The 24,961-nt window shown below is 53.7% G+C and overlaps 1 protein-coding gene and 1 long non-coding RNA gene across 51 annotated transcripts in view; one reads left to right on the top strand and one right to left on the bottom strand.

Moving 5' to 3' along the window:
• The window catches only part of LOC130522892 (uncharacterized), a 130,613-nt gene that overhangs the window by 46,359 nt on the left and 59,293 nt on the right, over positions 1-24,961 (top strand). The gene's annotated exons all lie outside the window — the stretch shown is intronic.
• LOC130522885 (receptor-type tyrosine-protein phosphatase delta) overlaps positions 1-24,961 on the bottom strand; it is a 185,191-nt gene that overhangs the window by 124,831 nt on the left and 35,399 nt on the right. For all 50 annotated transcript variants that reach the window (XM_057027696.1, XM_057027713.1, XM_057027703.1 and 47 more), the window contains exon 4: positions 12,963-12,991. The gene's annotated coding sequence lies outside the window, so the exon portion shown is untranslated. The remainder of the gene's footprint in view (positions 1-12,962; positions 12,992-24,961) is intronic.

The following is a 24,961-nucleotide window of genomic DNA, read 5'->3' as shown; positions in this document are numbered from 1 at the left end:
GGCAGGAACGGCGAGGGGGAGGGGACCAGGAGCCCGAACAGGAGTCACCGGCGACTCCTGGAGAGCCCAACATTCCGCGGCCTCTGTTATTAACAGGCGGCTAATTAATGCGCGCGTCCAAATGCCAAACCTGATGGAACACCGCGATGAGGGATTAGCCCAAATAACGAGAGCGCCGACTAGCATAACTTTGTGGTGCTGATGAGGAGGAGCGGCGCTCCAGAGTCCTGCTCCTCGACTCCTTCTCCTAAACTTCACCGCAAAACTTTTCCCCTCGTTCTTCCAGCCTTGTCCTAATTCCATTTTGATGGCTGTGGAGGGAAAGAAGCTCATTAAACGGGGTTTTTTTTGGCGCTCGTCTGATGTGTGGTCAGGTTTTTTCTGGATGCTGGATGTTCCGTGGGGTAAGGGGGGGGTGATACCCGTGAGAGGGGGTTGTTATGAAACCCTCCTGCACCGACGGAACCGTAACCCGGAGTCAGGAACGGAATATTTATTGTCCAGCCGAGATGTGGCGCGTTAGCCGCGCGTCAGGTACCTGCTAACACGGCGGCTTTTGTTCAGATCTGTTGTGTTTTTCATCCTCCTACTAGCGCTGTTAGCACCTCAGGCTAGCTCCAGTTGCCTCACCTTGTTTCTGGCAACTGTTTTTTTTTTTTTATCACTTTTCGTGATTTCAGCCACATAATTCGTCATTATTATTCAAGCGTCTCCGCGGCGGGCTGCTCGCCAGGGACGAAGCTGTGGCTCGGGCACCGAAGATTAGCCTAGCATATTTTTAGTTTAGTTCTTATTATTGTAATTGCCGGAGACGTTGAGTTGCCCGCAGCTGTATATTTTTCAGCCGTGATGATCTGCGACGGCTCTGTCCCGCAGCCTTCGCAAGGCTAAGCTAAGTGGTTAGCTCTAGCGTTAATTATCGAGCTATTGACTAGATTAGAAATGCCAGATTCTTCTGCTCTGATGGTTCCTCCTCAGGAACTCTGCTCCAAAGGTCGGGAGCCAAAACGGAGGAACAGGAAGGGTCTCGTGACCAATGCTAGCAGTCTGCTAATTTCTCTTCCTTCCTTCTGCTTCACTTCACGTTCTGCCGGAACTCGATCGGCGGCGCGACCGAAGCAACGAAGACAAATATCCGACTTATTAAAGTTTGCTGGAAAAGACTCTAATGAACCCGTTGAAGACGGTGACATCAGCCGCTGGCACGCCGTCCGTTCCTGCGCGCCGTTTTCACACCGGCGTATAAATAGCTTCCCTCCCACATGAGTTCTGACACATGATGTTCTTACACTTTGAGGCCTCAGCAGCACCAACCCAATATCACACGTACGAGTGGCGAGATGAGATCTCGCGGGGGCCCGGAGACGCCGACCACCTGATCGACCGTTAGACGGTGGACGCTTGTGGTTAAAATGGCCGCTTCTTCTGGGGTCTGGCAGTGGTGAACTAAAGTCCTGGCTCCCCCGGTCCTGAGCCAGTTCCGCGTGCGCTCGCCGCCTGGCAGCGCGTCCTGAACGTACAGTGGCGGCGTGACGGCAGGTATCAGCCTGCGAAACGCTGGATTCCGAACTCACACCTGCCGCCGAGCCGGAACCGCTTCGGTGTAGGTGCGCTCTGTTGTACATGCTAACAAGCAGCAGGCTATTTTTAGCCGGTGCCATTTTCTCCGGGAGCTGACGGCTCGGTGTCGGAGCGGAGGACGACGAGGGCGGCAGACGGAGCCTCTCCCCGGACCAGAGGCCCGGTTAATGGCAGGAAGCTCCGGAGACTCCGAGTGGAGATGTAGAGGCAGCTCAAAGATCTGGGAACTTCCTGGAGACGGCGAGGACCCTCAGAAACAGGGGGCGGGTCTTTGTCTCCAGACTCGGAATGTTGTTTTGCATCCGCAGGCGCCAAAGTGGATCTGGGTTCTTTAGATGAAGAAAGAGGAGTTCAGCTGCTGGCGCGAGCCGGTCGGACTCGTCCGAACAGCTGCGTCTTCACGGAGAACCGGCTTAGGAACGCCGCGTATCCATCCAGCCGTTCCAGGTTGTTTTGGTCCTCAGCGGGAGTCGACTAAAACGGGCCGATGGAGAACTAATTAATGTTTGCCCGTCATCTCGTGCGTCTGCACTTAAAAGCGCGTCGGCCCGGACGTCAGATGTGTCGGCTGAAGAGGAGCGGGAACAGATGGCGGAATGTTTATCGCCCACTTGAAAAGTATCGTAAAGTGTAAACGCCAGTGCGGGCCGTCAATCTCCCGTCAGGCCGCCGTTCTGGGGCCCCGGTTCTGTTCCGCAATCAGGAGCCGAGGAATCGGAGGGGGGGGGGCTGTGGTCCGACTCCCAGCAGCATCCGTGGGACACGGCTGTTCCAGGAATGCCTTCCTTGTTGTTTAAGAAGGGAATCGGGGACACCGGATATCTGCCGTTGCCGGTACGCTGGGAGATAATGCGGCGTGAGCCTGAGGTGGGGGGGGGGGGGGCTGAAAACCCCTCTTGTCGTTTCAGATAAGGGGAAGGAAATGGGACTGGCTGCTCTGGGACCAGCTAAGTGCTTGTCGCTGTCTCTTTAGCTTCCCGCCAACAGGCCGCGGCGGCGCATCCGAACGGGCCGGCGCCCGTCCTGCAATAATCGCTTGGGCGCGGCTCCGTCCCTGACGTGCAGCCGGAGAACAAGGACGATAAAGTGGGTCTGAAGTTCGGGATGAACTCGCGCTCCGGCAGCCGCACTTGGGGGAATTCGGGCTCCCTGCGTCACGCGCGAGCGTGCAAAACTTTGGGAAACGGGGTCATTTGAAACCTCCCGGATGCAGAGGCGCTCGCGAGGGTCCCGGTTAGCGGGAGGCAGCTAATGAATGGCGCACAAATCCGAGCGGTTCCTGTAGCTAGCTGTAGCGGCGTAGCAGCTTTTAACGGATCTGAGGCTGTTTGGTCTCGCTGGAGTCTTTTAATGGACGCCGCCGTCACGCTCCGCCGCTTCTGCCCTGAGCGGCGCTGCAGCTGTTAGCACGCGCGCTAAAACCCACCACAGTCCAGGGCTGCCTGAAGCGCTAGCTGCTGTAAAACGGCGAGCGTGTGGGACGATCGCTATAAACAAAAGCCTTTATTCCGACGCTGCACATCAGAGGGGGGAGTTCTAATCCAGAGGACTTGATGAACGACCTCGGACGCGCTGGTTTGTGTAAGCGTGCAAACAAACCCGCCCACCCGTCTTCGCCGCTCCGAGGTCAGCCGCTGTCCAAAATGTGTTTATTTTGAGGGTAATTGCAGCGGAGCGAGGAGTGAAATACCGCCGGCTCCCCGGGAAGATTAGCGGCAGGGCCATCGGAGGGATCGATCACGGCGCCGGCCGCGTCTGCGTGAGCGATGGGAAGGTCAACGGCTGCGATATTACTCACGTTGGAGGAGATCTGATGTCGGCGGCTTTAATCTTGAAGAGGCTAAATAATAGCGGTAGATTGTGGTCGATGCGACGCCGGAGCTGAAGCCTCTGGAATATTTCTGTTATTGAATCACTCTTCCCCCCGTTTAACGGTCCCTTCTTCCGTTCCTGCCGCCCGTCTTTTCATGCTCCGCCCCCCCCAGTTGACTCATCTCGACACTTTCGTGTTCAATGAAAGCGACGCACCGCCGTAGCCACGCTGCTAGCTCGAGCTGAACCTGAACCTCCTGGGAGGAGTCCAGGGGGGGCAGTGGGGGGGGGGCAGTGGGGGGCAGTGGGGGGGGGGGGTGGTAGGAAACCTGCCCTCCCCTGAGTTTGGAGCCCCCGGACCCTGCAGGTGAGCGGACGCATCTGCTAGCGCTTCTGTTTGTGTTGATCAAGCTTTGGCTGCTCTCCAGGCGCTGTAAACAGCATCACGGGTGAGTTGGCTTTGGCAGGCCGCGCGCATCGATTATCGAGCGGGTCCGAGCGGTGCCAGCGAGGCCGTGGGAGGCAGCGCCGAGCCACGGCGGTAAAAATACATCCAGGTTCGTACGGGAGAGCCAGGGCTGTGCGGCTTATTGTGGCTACACATAAAGAGCGTAAATCAAGTGGAGCCTGACACTTTATGTCAAAGCTAATTTAGCTTCCAAACGAGACGCTACTTCCTGTAGCTAGCATACATTAGCTGCAGGGCTCTGCCGCCCTACAGAGGAACGTGAGCCAAAAGACGCTCCCCCTGGCGTTGGTTAGCATATCATCCGTCCAGATGCGTCGGTAAATTCTGGAGACGGTGAGACGCCTGCGGAGCAGCGGAGCGCGAGGCGGCGCCCCCCCGCCCCCGTCACACCCCGCCCCCGTCACCCCCCGCCGTTCCTCTCAGGTAAACACAAACACGCCACAGATTTACCGGCGTGCCGCAGATACGAGGCTGCCGCCGACGGTTCGGAGGCTCTGAGAATGTTAATCATTCCCAAACCCCCGTGGATTCGCTCCCGCTGCCGTCTCCGCGCGGACGGCGAGCGGCCTCCGTTATTGCGGTAAACACATTTGGCCTTGTAGAACATTCAATTACACATGAAACTTTAACGGCCGCCGCTTATTTCACACGTCTATTGGATGCAATTAAAGCCAGACACTCCATCATATTAATAGAGCTTGAGTGACTTGAGCGTCACGGGATTTTAATCAGCCGTTTTGTTGGATGCCTTGTATGAAATTAAAGAGATAAAGTATGAAATAGACAAATGGCGAATCTCAGGCAGGGAGAGTGCGAGGCGAGGAATTCACTGCGGGGTGAAAATTCCCCCTCCGAGACTCGACGGGCGATGTTGGAGCTCCGTGAGCGGTTGAGTTTAACCTCAATACACTGGGAAAAGGGCCTGGCTGAGAGCCTTTAGCATCTTTCCTTGATCTTTCATTCCGACCTTGACGTTTTATTGGTGCCCAGACGTCTCATTCCAGCGTTGTCATGTTGGGAAAATCTCCCCAAACCCCCTAAACACAGGGAAAAGTCACGGCGGAGACCTCAGGAAGAGAGGTGGTAACGATAGCCAGGGCGCTAACACGGGCGCTAACACGCAAACACAACTCAACACTTCCAGGATGACATCTCAGGCCTGCGGGAAGTCCTAAAGAGCCTGTTCGGTTCCTCTAGAGCACCACTAGGGGGCCACCTCGCTTCCTTTGGGGCCAATGCTGTTCTTGAACGCTAATGGAGGGATGCTAACATTCTCAGTGTCGGAGTCACTAAACCACAAAAGCCCAAAGGATGAGGTCATCTGTGGTCCATCCGTCCTGTCCCAACACGCTCCGACACCGTTGGTCGGGCGGACAAGCTGCGGGATTTCGGTGTGACGTGTGAAGGGAAATGGTCCGGACCGGCTCAGAGCGCGGCGCCGCTAACCTAGCAAGTATCGCCGCGGTCAGATACAGTTACAGACGCGTCGCCTCTCAGACGTTAATACATAAAAGCTCATCACGCCGGATTAGCGCTGATGAACCGCCCAGCTAACGTGACCCGATGGTAGCGTCAACGCTCCGACAGTTTGCCAAATAAAACAAATTACCTCCGAGAAATCTCTGTCGTCTTTCAACCCTCCACCTCCGGCCGCCGCCGCCGCCGCCGCACCAACAGAGCGGCGCGAAGGCGCGGGAGGCGAGCGTCCTCCCAGGCTGCGAGGTTGTTAATTAGCGTTCATCACACGTCTAAATTTAAAGACGTCTCTGTCGCTGCGCCGGTGGAGGTGTTGCCGTCTTTTGTTTTGTTTTTTTCCCAGAAATCCGAGCAGGAAAGTTTCTCGCTGTGAATCGCTGGTGTTTTGGGCTCCTGCATTATTCAGCGAAGGGTACCGCGGCTCCCCGCGTTTGTGTTCCCCCCGTGGCAGAATCTGCCTCGTTGACAGCTGCGATAGCGTCCTCGTCTTCCCGCTGCTTCCTTAAACAACTGTACGGCGCCCGGAGTCTCTCCCGGTTGCGTACAACTCCAGAGATCAAGCCGGTAATGCTACACCAGAGCTGTTCGCTCTTTTTAGATCTCAGGTTGAAAAAGGAAGTGACAAATGTTTGATGATATATTCAAGCCTATTGCTTTGGGCTTTAGCTCCTAGCTGCTACTCTTCGGATGCTAGCTCTGTGATTTGGCCGTATTTCCGACTTCCTGTGACTATGGCCATGGAGACTTGGCTCCCTACAGGAACAGCTGGCCCGTGTCCATGACGTCACATTAGATGATGTCACCCGTGTGATGCTAATCAGCCCGAGCGCTAGCTGTCCGGTGGTCGCAGTCGCTGCGTCCTCCGGCAGCACGTCAGCAGCGCATTCTAATACGACCTAATAGGCCCGCCACAATGTTAGCGTGCTACAAATATGAATGCTAACGAGGAGCTGAGCGATTAGCCACTGCACCCGCAGGGGCCAGCAGCAAATAATTAAAACGCTTCATCCTTCAGTTGTAGTGGGCGCATCGTTTAAGGTGCTCACCCGTAGCATGACGCTGAATGTTAGCCAAGCCGCCGTTAGCCTGATGAAGAAGCCACCGGCTGATAAGCTGTTGTCTGCTGACGGACGCCATCGTTAACCTCAGAACATCCACAGCACACGTTGGTTTCCGTGAAACAGCGACGCGGCAGAGGTGTGTCGGTGGAACCGGCGCCCAGAACCAGAACCAGACGGCTCCAGCTAGAACTTCTCTCAAAACGGGCTTGATAAGCGGTTCCCTTGGACCGTGACCTCGCTCCGCGGCGGATTTAATTAAATTTGTGCTGATGATTTGGAGATAGAAGCCGACACGGGGGAGCGAAAGGAGACGTAGCGGCGGCGAATTTCCTGGCGCTCCCTCAAATGTGGCTCCGGAAAAGAATTCCGAATTCAGAAACTGTTTATCAGACGGATTCTCGCCTCTGATGGACCAACCTCAACCTTCAGCAGCCACCAAGCAACCGTTGGACACGTCTCACGTCATCTGACGCGTCTTTCTGCCGAGGCTGGGGGCGAAAATGGCGAGGGGGAGGGGCTTATCCTCCTCCTGCTACCAGTTTCTCCCCATCGCCGTTTTCCGTGGCGGTGATGGGCTCGGTGCTTACCGGACCCTGGCAGGAGGCCTTTGAGAGAAATGACTGTGAAGAACGAGATGATGGCATAGACGGTTGATAAGCTGCCGGCTCACGGCCGTCCATTAGCTCGCGCGGCGTAATTGCGTCCTCCCATGTGTGAAAACGATCAATCAGGTTGCGTTAATGGCGAGCTATTATAAGTGGATTAAAATCCAACAGTGATCGATATGTTATCGACTGTCTTATTACAGCCGGCGCGAAACGATGAATCGCTCCGACTCATTTCATCCTCCGGGCTCTTTGTTTACTTTGATGTGACGCGTTCGCCGTTAAACGCTTTCGGTGTTGGAGTTGGTGGCGTCTGGTGGCGAGATGACGGACCGCAGGACGGGAGCGTCGAGCATTTGATGGTTGGACTGTTGGATGAGACGCTAACTAGCACATGCTAATGTCCTATTATGTGACTTTTTCATGTTTCCATTTTGTGTTCAAAGCCAAACTGATAAACATCAAAGCAAAGGTTTGCTTTAAGAACAGAAATCCGTTGAATATTATTCTTAGGATATTTTGGGGGGATGTAGTTTGTATTTTTAGCACTTTATCTTGCTTTGTTGAGTCGTTAATCCTTTTTTTGGGTGCTGTGCTAATATGTGAGATCATTTATGCGAAAGCAAAAACCACCAGTGTGGATTAAAACAATACAAAACGAAAAAAAAATCCACTTTTGTGCCGTACTGAAGCCGGACCTGTTGTAATTCCAAACGGTTTCCGAGTCTTTTATCGTGGTTGGAAAATCCTGCCGGCTTTATTACAAAGCGATCCGTTTAGCTGAGGCGGGCGGGAGACTCCCGAGTGCTGCTGAGCATTCTGGGTAATGAGCGTGGGACTGAAACTGAGCGAGGCAGACGGATAATCTCTACCTGTCGCCTCGTTAGCTTGTTAGCGTTCGCAAAGCCCCCATCAGAAACCGCCGCGGCAGCTTTTGCTCGTCCAGGTGACGGTCGGGACCGAAGGTCGCGGACGCACGCCGCCGCCGTCTATTACTGCTTTAAGTGTAATTCTCTCGCAGTTCACGCCCATAAATAATGGATAAGCACGTTTCGGCGATGTATGATTGATGACATTAGCTCTCGATGTGAAAGGTTATTCACAGCTGAATAAATCGATCAATTCTGCCGCAGTAAAAGATAAAACAGGAAGGGCGAAGCGGGTGCACTCCCGTATTTATGGCGGAATAAAAAACCCTGCTGAAGATTATCCCCCCGCCGTTGACGGTGCACTGTCAGCTTGTTATTCCTGTTTCGCGCTATCTTACATTTTTGTTTCCTCGCCTCCCGTGAGAGAGCGCTCGGCGGTGGAGTGGTGGCGCCGGTAATCACCCGGGAAGGACTCTTTTTTTTTTTTTTACTGACTGGGGTAATAAAATTTCATTCGTTTAGTTTTGATTCTGTTGATTCTGGAATCTTTCCTGCTTTCTGTCCCATCGGGGGGGTAAACCGCCGTCACCCTGAGCCCCCTTCCCCCGCGGCCGTCGCTGCGTGGGTCAGGAATTTAAAAAAAAGCCCATCTGAGCTAAAATTTCCTCTGACTTCGGGCCCTGAGTGTGACCAAAGTGGGTTGAGGACTCCTGTTTGTGGGAGCCCAAATGGGACTAATTAACGGGAGTTCTTATTTTGGTACCTGTCAGAAACAATGAGAGTCGAGCAGCGCTCTGGTTCTGACTCCGCTCATTTGGATTTTTCCGCCCTAAAATGGTGCGCTGATGCTAGCTGACGCTAGTTGAGGTGATTCGACAGAACACGTTTAGTCAGGGCCGACTGCTGCGCTCGGAATAGCGTAGCAACGCACACATAGGTGTGTTCCTCTAGTCGTCCATGTCGCCGACATCTGATGAAACAGACGGCGTTTGTTTTACTCGATGCAGCTGTCGACACGTACAGCTCCGTCTTTTAATCCAGCTCGGTTGCCATGTCGGGGGCGTTTGTTGAACTCTCCACTTCAAACCTGCAGCCCGTCGCCTCAGAATTCGTTGTGTCATAATTAGCGACTGTTGGTCGGACTATTTACAAGAAAACTAGCTTAAAAAAACGAGTAAAAGTGGCGAATTGGCCAGTTTGTTCGGTCCAGACGGACCAAAAATCGCGTGTCGCGTTAGAGTAGCATTAGCTTACTGTGGGGATGTTCTGGCAGCTTAGCTCTCATGTGCAGATGATCGGTGGAGTTTAGCCACTGGAGACGAGGATCCGACTGCTAACATCCAGCCAGACTGGCAGATGGACCGGCCACCGGATGACCTCTGACCTTAACCTTCAGGGAAGAAGGTCGCTATCCAGCGGCCTTCAACTCTCCAACCTGCAGCCTGGACCAGATGTTGTTGGACTTTCTTGCGCAATTAAAACTGGATTCACGAACACGTACGCGAGGAGCTGCGTGAAAACACACGACAGGATCATCGTTTCTGTTTGTGGCAACTCTTCAAACGATGATGTCGGGCCGAGTAGAGTCCCCCGATTGTTTCTCCACCAAGTTTTCTAATGGCGGCGCTTCTAATCAGCCGAACCCGTCGTGTTTGACAGCTTTTGTTCGCTTAATGATCAGACCCTCGTACGGGAAAGGAAATTGTATTTTTGAAGAGCAGGCTAATTAACGTTGCTTATTAGAGAGACGTCGGCGCGGGAATAACAATAGACGGAGGCAGCGTGGGGGAGGGGGAGTCGGTTGGCGCGCAAGCTGGGACGTATCAGGCTTTTCACACATTAGCCGAGGCTTAGCATGAAAGAACTGGAGGTTTTTATGAAGCAATATTCATTTCATTTCCAAACAATGACTCTAAAGTGTGAACAACTTTAGTCGCGGTTACGAATTCCGTGATTCCAAGACCTCACGCGGCGGTTCCGGTGGAACGCCGTCACGTTGGTTGGAGGTGCTTAGCCCTGCCTCCTCTTCGCGCTCTTGACGTTAGCAGGTTCGGACCTGCACGACTTTGAGTGAGAAGCCGTTTGTGGAAACACTCGATGGTCTGGGATCGATGGTTCCAGGGGTGGGCGAGCGGGGGATATCAAAGGAGGGTGAGAGAGGAGGAGAAAACGAGCTCTTGAGAAAGACGCCGTGCCCACGAAGACATTTCGTCTCTCAGAAAAACAGGACTAACCTGCAGGTAGGTAGCTCGGAGCTTTGAAAACAGATAAAATAGCTCCAGCGTGATGCTCACGATCTCAAATGAGGTGCCCACCAGCCTGCCGCGCATGCTCACAGTGCACGTGTTGTCCTGTGAAGGGAGCATCAAAGGCTTGGCGGGTGTCAAATAGAACAGGAAGGAGAAGAAACGGGGAAAGGACGCTTCAGCGCGCCTTCGGCGTTAATGCCGCTCCCTCCCCGCCAGGTTCTAAAGCCTCCGCTGGTGAGCCCGGCGCAGCTGAGAAAGTTAAAGATGCACCATCTGTTCCCGACAGCCGCCCGGCTTCATTTGCAGGGATATCCAAACGTTCGGTGTTGCCGTGTAGCATGGCTAATCACGTGCGCCGTCAGCTGCCATCATGAGTGATTAATAAGGAAATAATTGGCCCCGTGAACATTCGACCAAAAAAGACGTGAACAACCGGTGAAGCTGTCACCCTCGCGTCGAAAAGTCCCGCTAGGAAGCTACCGCTTACGTTTTTGTCCCGCTACTTTCCTAACAGTGGTTGGTCTTTATAAAAACAAGGGTAAGACGGGGAAAAAATAACTTTAATCTCCCCCAGGAGGCTTTCAAGACTTGCCTGAAAAATCCACCATTAGCGAAATGGACGGTTACCCAGAGGGCACGGCCAAAAGAGAGCGCGCCACATTAAAACCCGCCACAGCAGCGAGCTATCGTCGTTAGCTAATAGTGTGGGCTTTTGATTGCCCGCGATAGGCCGAGCGCGGTGAGATCTTCTTGACTTTTGCCTCCTCTCTTCACGGAGGGCAAACACAAATATCCACCGATGATCGATAGCGAGGATAATTATCCAAACAAACGCACCAAATTAGGACCGTGTCCTTGGTTTCGTACAAGTGTGGCTTTCTGAGTCTGCAGAGCCCAGATGGAAGCTTGAAAGAGCTCTGTTATCCATGAATAGCATTATTCGCGTCCTCGGAGGGATAAATAAAGCAAGAAGCCTTTCAGAAGAAGCCACACGCGACTGTTACAAAGCCAGCAGTGCTTTGGAAAGTGTCCGTGCCGGCCCTTTCAGAATTCCCACCAAGCGAGGATCTACTTTTAGACCAGATTGGCTTAACTTAGCAGCCAGCGACGCTTCCTTCCCTGCCAATGTCGTATCGCCGATCCGCTCCTGTCTGAGGGTAGTGCTGCCAGACGTAACGCAATAATAGCTGCCGCACAGATTGTCGGAGAGAATCAAGGACCCGTTCCGCCGCTGATGATACCGGCGTGAACTCTTTGTGCTCTTCCCTTCTCCCTCTCCTCGCCTCTGAGGCCCCGGAGCTTCCGATGGCATAACGAACCGATTGAAATTCCTCGGATATACCTTTGTGTTTCCGTGCGCCCGACGTTTTTTTTTTTTAACTCTTCAAGGATGATCGTCCTCCAGCAGGAGGGTTTGTTTGACTGGAGGTGTGTTGTCGATTAGATTCACGGGTAAATTAGGAGTAACTCGGTGGTTGGAGGTCATTCCCGACCAATCGGAGCAGAGTGGGCGTGGCCCCGCTGACTTGATGACAAAATAACAAAAGTTACGTCTTCGGTCTGCTTGAAAATGTGCGCAGGCAGCTGGGATTTTTATCTCCTTTCAGGAGCCTTAAATTGAGGTTAGCGTCAAACCGACAGACTGAAGCGAAGAGGCTAATTTGCGGCGTTGCTGACTGCGTCCGCGCGGCTGCTGCTATCTCCCCGCCGTTATCCAGACGTCACTTAAAGCCGTCGCTTTAGCAGGTGGCACTAATCTACTGTGAAACGCCGCCCTCGAACCAACACAAACGCCTCACGGAGATGTGATGTGCGTTAAGATTCCAGCGGCTTTTATCCTCGACGAGTAGCGGCGTGCGTGCGCGAGCGAGCGCTGCCCCCCCACCTCTGTGATGTCTGACAGATTCCTCCCTCTCCAGCTAGGCTCACGGTGAATGTCCATCTGGCAGCTTCCCACGGGTACTTATTATTCTCTGCTAGCCAGAGGTTTTCTGCTCCCGAGCAGTCGGCCAGCGCTGCAGATGCCGGCCCGGGTGGTGCGGCGCGTCCCTGGCTGGACCCGCTAACAAAGAGCAGCATCAGCGCGCGCCAGTCCTGTGATTGGAGATCAGATGAGTGATATCTACTCGGGAACAGATGCTCGGAGCCACGGGCGACCTCAGAAGGTCTTGCTGTCCGTGTCGGAGCCCCCGCCCACATGGATTCAATCACGCCGTTGACCTCCGTCGCGTTCTCGGAGCCTGCTGAGGGCATCCTCGAACACCAGAGGAGGTTCTGTTGTGGTTGTTCTGCTCGACAGTCCGTTCTTTTGGCGATGAAAGAAGGAAAACCGCCGGTTGAAAGAGCTCTACTCCTGAAGAAGGCTAACAATGCTATCTATGTGTTTACGTGTGCACATCTGCTCATAGGTAGGTAGAACACCAAAAAGGTAAAAATATCCCACCACTCGGCGGCACCAGTGGCTGTGTTGGCACGTGGAAGGAACAGACGAGCGCTGGGATGTCCAGAAGCTCGCCACGGTGGAGACACGGGCGCCGTCGGTGCTAGGCGCGTCAACGCCGCTGCTGTTCCTGGGCCTTTCCACGCTCATTTGAATCAAATTCTAATGGAGGGCGCAGAGCCCGTAGCACAAAAGTGGGCGAATGACGGGTTGCAGAGCATTGCGTACATCCAGCCCCCACCCAGCCCCCACCCGGCCCCCACCCAGCCCCCACCCAGCCCCCACCCAGCCCCCACCCGGCCCCCACCCGGCCCCCACCCTGTCCTCTATGTTTATACATTCATGCCGGTCCCAAAGACACAACGCACACACAAGTGAGACTGTGAGAAATGAGCCTTACCTACAGTAGCGCCGAAGAGTCGGTCACATCTGTGGGGGGGGGGAGAGAAATGTCAGCAAATTAGTGCACAGCCAGCAGAACCAGAACACAGGCTGAGTTTTCAGCTGAGAGACCGTAATAATCCCCGGTGAGGGGGCATCATTTATTCATCCAGGAAGTTTAAAGGGCTAAAATTACCCCACAAGAACTCAACATTCTCGATATGTGAAGAGACGACACGGAACATGATCCATGATGACGGCCGGGCCCCCGTCTGTGGGGGGTCTTCCCGCTCCGCATTTGCCTTTGAGCTGATTTAGCAGCACTCAAACATCGCTACCCCGGCGCTCCGACCTCTGCCGCGTTTCCCCGAGCTTGTTAGCGACTGCCCTAATTTCGGCGCCGATGGCGAACCGAAGCGTCCCCCAGAGACCCTGATGTGGTCTCAGCACGGCAAAACAGCCGACCGGTGCGGCCACAGAGATGATTAGCATACGCGAGGATGGAAAAACATCCTCCGCAGCAGCTCCTAGCTGTGAGAGGGAGCGCCGAGCTCTCAAGTCCAGGTTTGCCTTCTGGTCCAGAAGAAAAGGAACAAAGGTTCCGACTGCATGGCGCGACGTTCCCAGTGATCTAGTTAAGTGTTGCTAACGTGGGATTAACGAACAAACACGAGCTGCGAATTCCACTTCAGAACCAGAGAAGTAGGACACTCCGGGAAGGTGCATTTTCACATGGCGTTAGCAACGGGAAGCTACGTTGCTGTGTGTTTTGTGGAATTTCAGCCTCTGGTGCGGCGGGACGTGACGGAACGTCGCAGCTTTAGCGTGTCAGGAGGACTCTATTCCACAGAGGCGTAAATACAGACGTTGTGTCTCTGGGTCCCTCATTACGATGCTGACACACATTCGCACGAGCCGCTGCTAAACACAGAGCTCCACCGAGGACCTTGAAGCTTCACACTGGGAAAATTGGGCCCCGGGGAACACTCGGCACGGACTGATGTTACACTTCAAGGGGCACGGGAAGCACCTGGGGTTTGGGCCACATTAGCATCGCTATTGTTTGGGAGGAAGGCGCCGAGACGCTTGCAGTACAGTCGAGATCATTGATCGTTTTCTCGGTCCTGGAGTGGAAACTCACAAGCCTGGATGGTCGCAGCCGTTGGACGTAGTGTTGGGCTTTAAGTGGATTAGAGCAGATTGGTGGCGGTGGGTCGAACCTCGGGGAGAAACCGGAGCTGCGGCGGCTTCAGTGAGTCCAGCCCGTCAACCAGGAAACAGACGGAAGGCTGAGAGGCTTTTTTCACCCTCTCCTGCCCTCCTGTTTTAAGCAGATAAGCTGCTTCCAGGGTCTTAGTTATGCTGCGCAGAACCCGAACCTTTGCACAGAAACTTTTTCAGCCAAAGACAAACTGAGGAGCCCCCTTTCCTCGCGCTGGCTTTTCTCTGTTGGCAAAGAGGGATTTGGGGATGTCTGGAGTGGTCGGTGCAGGGAGGAATTACAAAAAGACTAAGGATGCTGCCACTTAAAGGGGTTTACCGAAGGCACGCCGGGCGGTTCCGAGTGGTTTCTGCTCCAGCACAACCTGAATTCCGTCCAAGCGGACTTTTGAAAGAGGCCTCGGAAACTTGTCGACTGGCGAGCGGCAGAGAAACGCCAGCAAGAACGATGTCCGTGAAGGTTCTCAGTCATCCGGGTCGTGGTAGTTCTGGTAGCTGAATCCTAGCATAGTCGCTAGGATTCAGCTACCAGAGCTAGCAAGAACCTTTCAGACAACGTGGAAAAGTTCCCAAAGGGGCACTCTCAGATAAAACCCCCTGGAATTGAGCGAGGAAGCTACTTTGCCATTATCTATGAGTCAGGATTAGCGCCTTTGACTGCTAACTTTTTAAAATCTAAATACTCCAGGGTGACAAAGTTGACAAAAGCTCTCCTCCATCCGTCTGCAGAGATGAAGTGATCTGAGAGCTTCTGGTGGGAACAGATGTGTTTGTTCTAGCCGCGGCCCACCTCTCATCTCCAACACGCCTGATTCCGAGAGTCTGCCGTCATTTCTGCTCCCTGCACCAACAGACAGCTGCGAGAAATTCCCGTTCTGATTCCCGGGAGACGCGCTGGATGGTTCGGATCTAGGCGAGGGCTTTTAATGAGATGGACTCTGATGGCAAATTAGCCTGGCTTGTTATATTAGAAGTGAGATGGATGGTTTGATTCTTTTCAGCTTTTTAGCCATAAAAAAGCCAATAAATTGATGCTGGGAAGCACCGCGACGGAGCGCTTCCCTTCCTAAAGGTCACATTTGGAACGCGCGCTCAGCGCCTTGCAGTTAAGACAACCGAGCGTGACGAATTCCCGGCGTCACTTATTATGTTTTTGTCTGGAATTTTGGATTAAATTCCGCCAGACATGATCTGCCCTTGGCGGGGCGTGCGCCACGCTCCGTAGCCAGGCCTCCCGAGACGCGATGAGAAGGACATCGGCTTCCCCCTGGGAGATTCTCTCTGACACAGCCAGTGTTGACTTTCCTCATTCATCACGGAACACAAGCGGGACAACGGTGCTCTTTAAAGGGCGTCAGGGGAGCTGGTGAGTTCTGCCGCTGACAGCCGACTACACCTACCGAAAAGTTCAAATTAGCTCCTTTGTGTCACTCTTCTCTGTTAACTACCAACAGAAGTGGGTTTTTTTTTTTTAAATCTTTAAAAAGTGTCCTAATGGTGCTGGAGAAAAAGCGCTGTCATGTTTAGCATGTTAGCGTATCCTGTCTAAAATGGCTGCTGCCTCACTGGCGTTCGCTAATTAAAGTCCGCTTTTCCAGCCTTTTCCTCCCGCGTCACCATTTAACCTGTTCACCAGTGTGAAATGGGAGCAGCTGTTTCTTTACATGTTCCCGTTACATGTGATGGGAGGAAATGGCTCCGGCTGGCTGAGCTCCAGTTCGCTGTGAAAAGGCCTGAACGCGGCGAGGGTGTGAAGGGAACGCCGCTGCTGTGCGATCCGCCATGCCGCCGGAGCTTGCACCCTTCCATCTGAGCCGACATAAACATTCCTGATGATTATTTTTCCCCGCTCTGATCCAACAAAGGTTTAACGAGGCGCTAGCGGTGGCTACAGATGGCCCGGGCCCGCACAGCCTGCTCAAGAATCTAGAAGTTTACACAAGCCAGAACGGAAGCCAGACTGGAGAGAACAAGAGAGAAAAAATGGCGTTTTTGTTGATCTGAGGTGTGAACGACAGCCTGACGAGCGCTGCTGCTAACTCCGAACTCCATCGGGCGGCTGTCAGGCTCGGCGCCGTCTGGTTTAAAGGCCACGAGCGCGTTTCTGTCTCTCTGGTGGTCATTTTTAAAGTCACGCGTCCTCTTCGTGGACGCTGGCCGAACGCCACGCTTACGTGTAGCCATTAGCATTTTTTTCATTTTTCCTCCCTTTACCTCTTAACCCCCCCTCCCGGTATCACGCAGCTGATTGGACCTCATGAGCGAGCACCATCTCGCCGTCTGAGGACACTTATTGCGTTTTAATTGTTTTCCTGCGCCGCCGCCCGACTGAAGGCTCGCGTACCTGCGCGTGGCGGCCGTAGCGGGGGGCCAGGTGCGGTCATTACCACGGGACAGCTGGATCGGCAGAATGGCGCTTGCTCCTCTGTGCGAGGCGTCGCGGCATCTGCCATATGTAGGCTCGTCATTAAAGTCGACCTTTGACCTTCCACAGGGTGTCTGTCGCTCTAATGGAATTAATTAGCTGTGTTTGGGTGTGTAGGCCGGGATATTCCCTCTGTTTGAGGATGTTATTGGATTGTGGGAAAAGTAATACTGGTGTTTCTGTGTGTGTGTGTGTGTGTGTGTATGTGTGTGTGTGTGTGTGTATCGCCCGGCTGTGGAATCAGCTGTGTTTAAGTTTAGCGAGCACCTTTTAATATTGCCAGCGCGGCTCCTTTGAAAATTCATTAAAGCGCTGCGACCTCTCTGCCATCTGCTCGAGCGACGGGGGGGGGGGGGGCTAGCTGGACGAGCCCGAGCTGCTCGGGAAGATGAAAATCCCGACATTAGCGAAGGTGTGCGGGCGCCGTCCCGGAGCGCCGGAGATGTTCTGCCTTGTAAACCGTTATTTATTTCTGGTAAAACCTCGCAGGGATGTTGCGTTTGAATCGGGAGCGGAGGGAAGATCGGGGCCGCGGCTCGCCGGCGTGCGTCGCGTAACCAAGACGCAGATAAACTTTGAGGATGAGATGGAAACGACGCCTCGGGGTTGGCGGTAAAAGCCCCGGCGCCGGGAGGGGGCCGTGTCGTGCTCGGCTCCAGACATTTCCAACCCAGAGCTCCAGTGGAAACCTGGTGGAAGAATAGCGTAGCGCCGGCGGACGGGCCCGGTTCTGGGTTTTACATCACCAGGAATGCTAAAAGTAGCCACTGCTGTTGCTCGTATCCGAGCGTGCAGCCGTATCGGCGTCAGTGTTTCTCCCCTGTAATCACATCCTGATCTGCTCTCCCTGCTGCCAACATTATTGATGTTAGCATCCAAAATGTGCAGCTCTGCATTATGCATGAGCGGCGCTCTCCCCCAGGGTGGGCGCGGGCGCTTTGATGATGCGTGGACGCGTGCTGTCGGAGACGGACGCCTTGAATGAGACGTGAGAAAACGCAGCCGGGTGTGAGAGGAGCGAGCTCCTTCCCTGCTTTGTCTTTTCTGACACTAATCAACACCTCTTCTGCTATTAAAAACACCTCTGCGGGTTTTTTTGGGGTTTTTTTTTGTAACTGCTAACTATCTGATTTACATGACTGGCGCTAACTAGCCCGGCATGTTTTTCCAAAGGTGTGAGGGTGGGGGGGTGCAGCGGGGGAGACACTCAAACGGTAGCGAGGGTGTTAGCCCTGAAATGTTCGGTTTTTAGGTCCGTGAGGTGTTCAGCATTTGGCCAATATCCTCAAACGCCTGTTTAGAAACGGCATTACGTCATCGGCATACACACTAACGATATTCTGTTCGCCGCTTTCGGTGAAATCAAGTGACAACCTCGAAAAAGTTGAGGATCAGAAACTTCTGCAAATCTGTGTTGGGCTAAAAATAGAATGTCTTAAAATGATTTCGGCTGATTTCCGGGGGTGGCTCCCCCCCCCCCTCCTCTCATCTTGGCTGACTTTGTGCCGCGCCGCGGGGCTCCCAAGGAGCCCGGGCCTCTTTGGCAAGAACGGCGAGCCAGGATGTCATTGAGGACGCGGCGGCGGCGGATCGGAGCGCACCAACGGGGGTGCAGTCGGCAAACGAGAGGGTGGAAAGGTGGGGAGATGGGGAAGTTGTGGGAATGGCAGTAGGTGGCTTCAATCGCAGCTACGCCATCTGTTCCACGCCATTTTTTGCACTGGCAGCGGAGATGTTCCCTGGTGAGATGAGAGGAGCCTGTGTGGATTTGTTTGTGTGAAAGTGAGACAGGCAGTGCAGGAGGCAACCGCGGCATTTACGCTCAACGCACGTGGAGCTAGCCTCACGAAGTCCCGGGAAGCCGCTCTGCTCCATAAAATGCCTGAAACTGGAGTTGAAGATGCAACCATTTCTCACACCGTTGCCGTCTAATCGGGGTTCTGGGGGCGGGATCTGGCAGGGCTACACATGCTAGGATAGCACACATGCTAGGATAGCACAGTCGTATGCTAAAGTCGCCTTTGATCAGAGGAAAAATGTGAAAACTGTTAAAATTCCCGCTGAATTCATAAAAATGTGTTTTTTTTTCTCCCACCCTTTGGGTCCGACTCATGTTGCTGTTCTGCTTCAGCGTGCGTGAAGCTTCAACACCCCCCCCCCCCCCCCCAGCTCAACCTGCCTGTCTCCCTCCTTTGTTCTTTCACTTAGATCTTTCGATCTGTCACTTTGTCTCCTGATAATCATCCCCACTTTCCCCCGTTCATTACCTGTCCAGCATCATTACAGTCTTTTTCTGGTTGCACCTCTTTTCTCCAGCGGATTAAAAAAAAAAGCAAAGGAAAGCTAGCGCCCGATCCCCTCCCCCCACGCCGCGATTTAAACGAAAATTCAGCATTTGTAGATGAAAGGCAACTGGAAATAATCCCAGCATTAGGAGTAGCTTTAGTTTGTCGGAGTAGCTTTGTTTTGTGTCTCAGGGGTCAGAGAATCTGTCTCTTATGGAATGTTAAATATGAAGTTGCAGAAACTCTTTTTTTTCTTTAGCATGTTTGCTCAGGAGACGTTATGGGATCAATGTTCCGGGGGGAAAGGCCACGACCGACCCAGACTAATAATAACAAGGGCACTTGTGCAAACCTCTAAACCAGGTTGCTAGCATAAGCGGCTCCTCCCCAGGAGAAATGCCAGATTTAGGTACATACCCCAGCTTTAGGTCGGCTATAGCGAGTGTAGCAGGCCAGTGTGTTTGCAGTCTCTTAGCTCGCGTGCTCAAAGAAGCAGCGCTATTAGCCGGAACATTTGACCTTAAGTGAAAATAACGGACAATTCAGAGCACATGCTGAGATTTATAGTTGTGGACTTTGGGTTCCAGTCCAGTTGCTGCTTGGACATTTCTTAGAAAATTCGGAATTTGAGGAAAAGTCAGTGGTTATCCGATCCATAAAGAGGCGCCTTCTGGGAACCCCGAACGGTCGATACTGGTAGCATCAGTCCGATTATTTCAGCAGAGGAAATGTCAGGATCAATAAAAATCATTTCAGTGTCAAAGAAATCTGTTATTGAGATTCTTCTCGAGGGGTCGATCGATCCGTCAACACGTTTACGGTGGTCTGGTCCGTCGGCCCGACCCCCCTGATCCGAGCTCAAACAGATGCTTCAGTATCAACACTTAGAAACCTCCGACCTCACTAAAGCAGCCTGCAGGGTAAATAAAGCTCGGTTTAGAGCTGGACGGCGTTCCTCAGGGACCCTGTCCAACCTGACAGTCTAATTAAAGCCAATTACTTATTCACACATGAGCAGCAGAGTTGTGCCCTCACAACCACCCGCAGGACCGGAGCTAATCTGAGGTTAGTTCACCTTAGCATCGTCACGGTCGGCTCTCCTTTCTGTTTCTGAGGATAACGGCGAGGGACATTTGGGAGGGTTGGGTGGACTGGGAGAGCTGGGTTTGATGACCCTTGTGAGCTCCATTGTCAAGGCCACACAAAAAGAGACGCCCCCCCTTCTCAGGCTCGCCGAAGCGCAGCTTTTATATCCTGCCGTGGTGAGTGGTTCCCAACCAAGAGGAACCACATTTAATGAGCACCGGTCGCTTCAAAAGCATCGAAGGAGGCTCCAATACGCGGTAATGCTAACGCGTCTGATCGTTTAGAAGCGCTCACATGAGTCTTTACGTTCTTTCTGTGTCAATTATAGGTTGAAGTCTGGATACAGGTGTATTGTGGTCAGGGTTAAATGGGCGAACAGAAAGGGAAACGGTTAATCCTCCAGATGAAAACAAACTTGTAAAAACGAGAAGCAACATTAAAAACGATCAGGACGACGGAAGCAGGGCGCCAGAGGTCGAGAAAATTGCTTTGGGAACTGTTGTGGAATGACCTCGCAGTCTTCCAAATCGGAATCAGCTGTTTTTTATAGTGCGGAGCGCGACAGTGAGGAAGCTAGTGTCGCCTACGGTTGCCGCTGGACTCCTGAGTTAGCCGCCATGGCCGCCATGTGGGCTAAACTCAGGCAGGGAGGCGGCTAGGCCTCAGAATCTCGCTGTGATACCGAATTTCCACCGACGCTAATCCCAAATTCATCACCACTGGTAATTCAAGCTTCCTGCTCCACGGTGCACTGTTTTTCCCAGCTGACCAGGCCCGATGCGATAATTTGTCAACAACCGTCGGCTCCAAACAATGGCTAACCACTGGTGCGCACCACATGATGGCGCGAGGGAGAACGCGGCTTCATTCACGGTCGGCGGCGAACGCAAAGCTGCGCCCAGGTGTTCGGCACCTTCCAGGTGGTCATGTAATACTCGCGCCTAAACGGGATCACGGCAATCACGGAGCTGGCAGGGACGGCTGGTTGCCGCCACCAGTGCAGCACCCGGCTAACGCTGCCAAGTTGGCAGCTACGTTACCGGAAAGCTGGCGAGCGAACAGGCGGAGAGAATTGGAAAGATGCAGAATGTTGGGTTTTATTATCTGATTTATGAAAATACTGCCGGTCCGCGCGAGGTTTTCCGAGTTGCGATCACACGAATACAGAAGCTCTCCAGCTCGTTAGCATCGAAACAGGCGGCTTTATTAGCATGAAGGGAACGCAGGATTAATTTGGTTGGGATTTTCCTTTCGATCTCATTCAAGAAAAATCACAGTTCTTCTTATTTTGAAGCGGTTTTCGTGCGACATCACTCAGAATTCTGAGGATGAAAAACACAAAATCAAGAACGAGAAGAAAAAGGGCGTTAAAATGACAGCGTGATCACATCTATCTCCGGATAAACCCCAAAGTGCTTCAGTTTCAGCCGGATTTGTCAAATCCTCAAACGAGGGATCGGCCCTCTCGGCGCTCCACGCGGCTCCGCGGCGGTCTGGGCGCGCACACTGTCACAGGCTCTGCTGGCGTGCGGCCACGGCCGAGAGCGCCGTGTTTCCGCCTGCCATCCTCCCATTTGACTGCACGCTAATTACCGTCTCAATGCAGTCGGAGAAAGCCGCTTTTGGTTGGTAGGACTGAGGAAAAAGGGGGGGGGGGGCGGATTGGGAGCGCGTGTGGCTTAGCGGCTTAATGAACTTGTCAGATGTATTTAAACAAAAGGATTAGCACATCTGTACACAACTGGCTGGATCGCGCTCACTCCGAGGAGCTTCCCGCTCTGAAGTGGGTCATCGAGAAACAGAAATATTGGCGGTGTTAAGAGAGCGCGCGTGCGGCTTCAAACACGGCTAAATCCAACCTGTCAGTCAACTTCTCCTGCCCCTGATGTGCTAATCATCATTATTGTGTGTTTTGTGGCTCTGCAAACTTTGAGAAAGCTTTGATGCTTTGATTTCACAGCCTCCTCCTGCGGTGACGTCTCCATTTCCGACCCTGGCGTGCAGCGTGCTAGCGCCGCGAGCTCGTCTCCCGGTCTTGAGGCGCAGCTTGGTTTTAATCATCCTGGGATGGATTTAAAAGGTGAAGCTCACGGGGGGGTGAGAGGCCCAAACATCTCTACCTGCTTGTTGCCTGTGTCATTAAGCTTTGTGGGGGGAGCCAGGGTCGAGATGCTAACTGGGAGAATTAAGCTTTAAAGGGGGATTAGAAGTTTCCTGCGAAGGTGTTTTACCCCGATGGGACTCGCTGGAGTGTTCTGGTTTGACCACAAAGTCCCGGGGCAGCAGCCTGGCCCCCGCCAGGGAACTTTTCCATTTATCCTTCAGACAGGGTCCAATTAAACTGACCAATAGGTGCTGAGTTATTTTGAGGGGTGGGGGGGTTAAAGGACGCCACTTCCACTTATTCCTCATTCTGGAGCCGTTGCTCCTGCAGTCATTACTAAGCAGAATGTCGATAGCTTATTAGAGAGCGAGGGGCGAATGGAAAACGGGTTTGAATGAAAACCGCCGTATTGACTCTGACACTGGGAGACGGGGAGCAGACAGGCAGGTCGGGGGTGGGGGGGGGGGGGGGGGCGGCGTTTCAGCCTAGGATTGACAAAAACCACACATCCGCCGTGTCATTTGTGTTTGATGGCTTGATCATGCCGCCGCGGCCACATCTTTCCCAGCTTTTTCTCTTTCCCATTTATTTGTGCCGCTCCGCTCTCCCCCGCTTCTCTCCCGGCGTCGTACAAATGTTGCTCTTGTCTAAGGAACCGTTCCATATGTTTGCAATCACTCCGGCTCCCTCGCCGGCACAGATCATTTAGCAGCCTCTCTCATACATTTCAATTAGGCCCATCCAGCGCAGCCGCAGACACGGCAAAGCAGTATTGATTTCCTGATATCCTGCGTGTGGGTCGGCCGGAATTAAAGCTTGTCCTGGGGAATATGACGAATCCGAAACCGCTCGCTCCTGCTCGTTACTGTACGTGCGCCGCACCTGCCGTCTCTGTCAAATCCACCGGTTCGCGCCCAGTGATGGAGCCACCGGCTTCTCTGGAACGCTAACGCGGCGCCGCCTCGACCGGCTAACGCACCTGCTGGTCAATTACTGCCAGCGTTTAAAAGATATGGCCGCTAGCTTGCGTTTGCCAGAGGAGCAGCCCCCGTTTGGAAGCTATCCGTCACTCTGGGCCACCTCATCCATCCTCCTGACACTCCGCCGGGGCCCGCAGAGAGCAATCAGTCAGCCATCAGGATACGGGGCCGCTGAATCTCAGAGGCTTTTCCATTCCCTGTGAATGATATACACGGCCGTATTTATGTCCCGAGGACGCTTTCCGTCACGCGCGGGCCGCAGCCCGGTGCTCCTGTAAAGCTCCGCGTCTGTCTTTGTCATTTACCGCTATTTCTGGCTCTGGAGGACGGGCAGAGCGCGCGCAGCCTCTGATATTTGTAGTAATTATCGTGATAAAGACGGGAGGCCTGTCAATTACAGTGGCACTCGATTAAGACTAATGGCTCCCGACCCGGAGCGGAGCGCCGGCATTAAATCCCCCTCTAGCTGGGGGGTTGACACCGAGCGACTTATGCAAACTGTCCTTTCCTTTGACTCCGCCGCGGCAAAATAAGGCGAGGAAACGGCCGCCGAGGGCGAGAACCGCGACGTACGGATGCGCTCCATCTAAATCCGCCAGGATCCCCTCGGTCGGAGGTTGCGTCACGCCTCCCCGTGTAATGACAGTCTTAATGGAAAACAAAACTGCCTCTCCGGGGAGTGTGATGGTCAGGCCGCCCATTACAGAGCCACTCAATAGCGGCTGATTGACTCGCTCTCCTTCGCCTTTATGAGCCTGTTAAGCCGCTCCGGGCGCTCTCCGGACAGCTCGGCTCGGAATAAAGTGCTTCCCTGATGCAGGAAAACGGAACAGTCCAGGACTTTATTTGTGATCAGCAGCGATATCAATCAGGAGACGGAAGAGGTGGCCGCAGGACACCGCCATCGATAAATAAAGGCGACCCGCTCCTGCCTCCTTAGCTGCCACCGCCTGGGACGACCAGGCCGGGTTTTGGGGCTTTTCCGAAGGGAGCAGACGCGCGGTCGCCACGGCGCCGCGGCGTGACGCTGGTGGTTAACGTTGCCTCGAGCGTTCGTAGGTCTGCAACAGAAGCATATTTCACGCTAAAGGAGCCATTTTCCCCATCAGTCGTGTGATCAATGAGCCTGATCAGACGGGCGTCTGAGAATCAGGCCGCGATGGAGCGAATGGATGAACCATCTCCACGGCGCCGCTCGCCGACTCCGGCGTTCATCACGCGGCCCGGCTCTCGTCCCATTACCGTTCGAGATGAATCTATCTGATCCCTCATTCCTGGCGAGGAGCCAGATTCCCACCTCGTCCACGTGGCGTTTTTACTGACCGCGGCGCAGACGATCACCAGTCGGCGTCCCCCAGCGTCCTCGCCGCACGCCGTGCCTCGCTCTGCTGGAATCTTCTTGATTTCTTTAGGTTCATTTTCCAAGTGAAGCAGAAGTTCTTTGGGAACAGGTCGTTGTCATAGCAACGCATATTGACAGCCTGTAAAGTCACACAGAACCGCTGGACTGGATGAGGGGACTGAAATGACCCCAGTGGGGAGCAGAAAACCGAAGCAGCGGCTATAGATCAGTGGACGACCGTGTCTGTACGGATCAATCCTGGCAACTTCAGGGCACCAGGATTAATGTTGCTGCCGTTCAGGGACCAGATCCAGATCTGGAGTCAGTGTCACGGTCAAGGACGGCGCCCGGCCCCGCCTGCCAGTGTGGTTGTGGGGGAAACCGGAGGACCAGACAGACCCCCCGACGCAGGCCCGGGGAGGACCTTCACATCTGCGCGGGGTTCGGATCCAGGAGTTTTTCCAAAACCTCCGTCTGGTTGAGCAAATTCAGTTTGCAAATTTGCCGTCGTGCCGACAAGTCTGAGGAAGGAGGTCACGCTCCAGCGAGGCTTCTGTCTGGGACCTAACCGGGCC

The sequence above is a fragment of the Takifugu flavidus genome, chromosome 3, assembly GCF_003711565.1.
Source record: "Takifugu flavidus isolate HTHZ2018 chromosome 3, ASM371156v2, whole genome shotgun sequence".
NCBI classification, from domain to species: Eukaryota; Metazoa; Chordata; class Actinopteri; order Tetraodontiformes; family Tetraodontidae; genus Takifugu; species Takifugu flavidus.
The sequence above is the reverse complement of the archived record's forward strand: the minus strand, read 5'-3'. Positions and strand labels throughout refer to the sequence as shown.